This window comes from Arachis duranensis, chromosome 5 (assembly GCF_000817695.3).
Source record: "Arachis duranensis cultivar V14167 chromosome 5, aradu.V14167.gnm2.J7QH, whole genome shotgun sequence".
Taxonomy (NCBI): domain Eukaryota; kingdom Viridiplantae; phylum Streptophyta; class Magnoliopsida; order Fabales; family Fabaceae; genus Arachis; species Arachis duranensis.
Window position 1 is genome coordinate 34529429 of NC_029776.3, and position 4483 is coordinate 34533911.

Genomic DNA, 4483 nt, shown 5'->3' on the forward strand with positions numbered 1-4483 from the left:
GTCACTCCTTAAGAGGTCCGGGGCGAGATTTGTGTTAGCCAACAAGAGTATTGTGTCCGTCGTGGGGATTGCATAGAATGTCATAGTTAATATTCAAGGATTGCTCTTTCCAGCTAATTTTCACATCTTGGAGACCCCTCCTATTGACTCAACCAAGCCATCATCAATACTCCTTGGTCGCCCATTCTTGAAGACGGCCCATTTCAAGTTAGACGCACACTCGGGAGTCTATTCTTTTGAGTCAGATGGCAAGTTAGTCAAGTTCACTTTGGAGGAGTCCAACAAGTCCATTCGGGAAGCTTACTCTATTTTTGGATGCGACATAGTTGAAGACAAAGTGATTGAAGATGGCAAGAAGCAAGGAAAGGAGGATAGTGCCAAAGAGTCAATTTCAAAGGATCATGCTCAACCAAAGCAAGCCAAGGAGTTAGAAAATTTCCTCCTTGGGGAAGTTTCTAACTGACCAATGAAGCCATGCAACTCTAACTTAGGACTTTAAACCAAAGTGCTTGGTGGGAGACACCCCACCATGGTGACATTTTCCAATTCTATCTCTTGTTTATAGCTTTTTGAACTATTTGTTTCCTTGTGATATAATGCTTAGTTTAGGTTTGTTTGATGATTTTGATTTGTATAAGTTGAATTACTTGTGGACTATGATTTTGTACTTGTTTGAATGATTTGGGGTTGGTCTGTTGTTGTGCTAAGGTTAGGAACCTTAGTTTTGAAGAGAAAAGAAAATTCTGAAATAGGGCATCTGTGCGTACGCACCATGCTGTGCGTGCGCACAACTCTGTGTTTTTTTCCATCTGTGCGGCCGCACAAGCCTGTGCGTCCGCACACGCCTTAACATGCCCTCTGGTCACAGCCCAACACAGCCTGTGCGTGGGCGCTACCCCATTTTCTCTAACCTGTGCGTGCGCACATCTACATGCGTACGCACAAGTTCCCTTTTGCGCTTCATATGTGCGGCCGCACAGACGTGTGCGTCCACACACCTTTTGCAAGCCCCTCTAGTGGGAGTAAGGGAACAGCCTGTGTGTGTGAACAACCTCCCCCATTCTCATCCTCTGTGCGTGCACACAGACCTGTGTGCGCACGCACACCTGCTGTCGTCCACATATAAAAAAAAAGAAGGTCCCTCTGTGCGCTCACACACTTCTGTGCGCCCGCACGTCCTTTTGAAACCTCTCAGGTCGCAGCGTTCTGTGTGCGTTCGCACCCTTCCAAGTTTTTGTCTCTGTGCGTCTGCACAGGTCGTGTTCTGGACAATAACAGGGCAGGTTGCCCTATTGAGAGACAGTCACATTTTTTCTTCTCTTCTCTGTGGCTCTTTCCCTCTCTTCTCTTTTCTATTTTCACCACCGGTGAGTTCTCTCCTCCGGTGTTCTTTCTGGCGAATCCAACCGCCGTGATTTCGCAGTGGCTATGAGAAGTGCCATTTTTCCTCCCTAGTTCTTGTTCTTTTCAACCTCTATACCTAAGGTTTTTTATCTTTTCTTTCTTTTCATATTTATATTTTTGCAAATTATTTTCTTTTCCTTTATGTTTCCTTAGATTAAATTTGTTGCTTTCTTAGTTGTTTCTTTGTATTGCAAAGTATTATTACTTGATTATTGGGTTGATTTTGATCAATTTTGAGCTTAATTGTGATGCACTTGCACATTACATACCACATGTTCGATGAAATGCCTTAATGAACATCTTGTTTGATTCATATGACTTGGCCATCATATGCTTTCAATTTATCTTTGATTAGGCATATCGTATGAATTGTGCAACTTCCTTTATGGGTTTTGATGTTGATCACATTATTTTTCCTATGCATTTCATTATTGGTATACTTTGAGTTCAACCACCCATGTTTTCTAAGATTGTATACCTTATTAATGGGTGACTTTAATAGTAAATGCATTGTGTTGGTAGAATATGAGTTTCATTGTTCATCTTGGAAATTATAATGAGTAATCACTTTACAAATGTTCCACTTTTGATGATGTCTTGATCAAGCATCTTTTGGCTTCCAATTAAGAGCATTGTATATGTGTTACCACATGTTAAGGATGAACAATTGACAATTCCTTGTTGGTGCTTGGTTGAAGTTGATTCCATTTCTATGTTTCATGTGTGCAACTTAAGCACTTAGTTGCGAAGTTTTGAACTTTGATTTGCCTTAGGAGTGTGATTGCCATTGTGTGCGGCCGGTGTGTGTGTTCCAATTGCGCGCACCATTGGAATATACACACCGCCATTCTTATGATTCACACTATTTTCAAACTTCCAACTAAGGATTTAGTTTCTTCACTTCATTAAGTGCTTCCTCATTGTTCTACGTTTGTTGTTGTCCTATGACCTTGATATTTCCTGTTTTATTTTTAGGATGCGAAAGAAGGGTAAGAAACCGGTCACTTTGCCGGTTGTGGAACCTACAACCTGCGCATCAAGGCCATACTTCCTGGATCGTCCGGGCAATAACCCGGACATCTTCATCAACCAAAGAGCCGAGTTTCGATATGGCAAATTTGAGAAAAGGCCAATCCATTGGGAACGGACGCTTAAGGTTCCAATCAAGTACAAGCGTCTGAGAGACATCATGTTCAAGGTCTCTAAAGGCAATAAGTACATCCCGATGGGAGATTTAGAGAGATCAACAACCACAATACCCTCTGAGAGGAAGACATCTACATCACCACCATCAAGACTACCAACTTTGGCAACTGCCTTACCTGTTCTCCGTCCTCTTCCAGAATTATTCGAAGACATCTTGCAGATATCCACCACAAGGAGCATTTGGAGCAAAAGCATTTTGAGTGGATAGCGGCAAGGCTAGAAGGAAGAGACCCCGGCCCACCTCCTAGAACTTCATCCGAGATAGCTGGGGAGGAGTATGATGCAGTTGACCAACCCACTTCTGAGTCCACCAGCTGAAGGTGGCCCCTCTTCATCCTCCCAGAGCGTAAGCATGCACGAAGGACCATGCACAAACTAAGTGTGGGGAAGGATCGATGATTCCAAGGGGGGTAAAATTTCTCTATTATAGGCACTTTGCAATGTTTCTTGTAGTACTTTTTCTTTATTTTGAATAGTTTTATGTCTATTTTATCTTGTTTGGTTGCTTATAAATATTTCTTTATCATTTATAGATATTTAGTAGTTAATGTTTGCATGTTGCATGATAGAATGAATAAGTTGGTAAAACACCAAGGAATTTCCATGAAGTCTTTTTCTAGGGCATACCATTGATTGAATTGAAGAAAATATTATGTATGCCAACTTGCTTGAAGTAGATTGTTTGTAGAACATGGAAAAGAGCTCGAACAACATACCTTGTGAGTCTTGAGCTTTAATGGATGGTTGCATCTTTTCAACCATAATATTATTCTTGTTGTGTGATTATAACTCTTTTTTATTGTGATCATTGATTTGCATGATTCTTTATGTCATGTATTTGTGTTTGAATGCATTTAGCATAATTGAGGCCATTTTTTATAATAAACTTACTAACCTATATGGCCAACCCTTGCATGCACCTTTGTGAACCCTTTGAGCCAATGAATCCCCTTTTGTTCTGATGATAGCACATTACTCCCCTTAAGCGAAAAACCATTGATGTCCCCGAATTACTCTTTGATTAGCTTGGGTGGATTAGTGTGTAGATTCTAAGTGTGGGAGAATTTTGGGAAACATTGGTGATGGAGGCATAAGCTTATTGTGAAAAATTTTTGGCAATTAGGTAATGCTCATGCATCTCATTAATGAAGACATATGCATTCATAGTTCAATTTTGCTTCTTAAAAAAAACATGTACATAACAAAGTATGAAATAAAAAGTAAAATAAAGGATGTATATGTCATGTTTGAAAAGAAAATGCATGAGTGAGGTGAAATGGAAAAAGAAAAGGAAATGGGTAGACAGGTTATATTGTTATGTGTATACAGGTGATATAGGAATAGGTGGACACTCAAGCTAATCAAAGAGCTAATTCTTTAGGTCCACTTAGCCATATTTCATCCTACCTGAACCTTAGCCCCATTACACCCTTTAAAGACCTCATGATATTTGTTATTCATGCATTAAATACTAGTTGATTGTTAGATGACTTGCAAATCTTTGAAAAGCATGATAAAAGGAGAATTGAGCGGTTAAACCCTAAACACTGAGTGAATTGAGTGGATACACATCCGGTGATGGGTTCGATCGCTCAATTCTATGTTCTTGCGCCTTACATTGTATCTTCTTGCAAGTTGCTTGATTGAGTAATTTTGAAAAGTTCAATTCAGTTCTTTGGACATTTATCTTAATGCATGAACCCTTTGCATTGGCCCTTAAGCTTTCTTGTGATGGATTGGAATTTAATGGTTCGTTCCTACCAACTCTCATTGTAGTGCATATTGGCTATTAGCCTTAGGATAGTTGCATGCATTTAAATAGCATATAGCATAAGACATTTTTCCCCTTTCATCTATCTCCTTTGAGTATGTT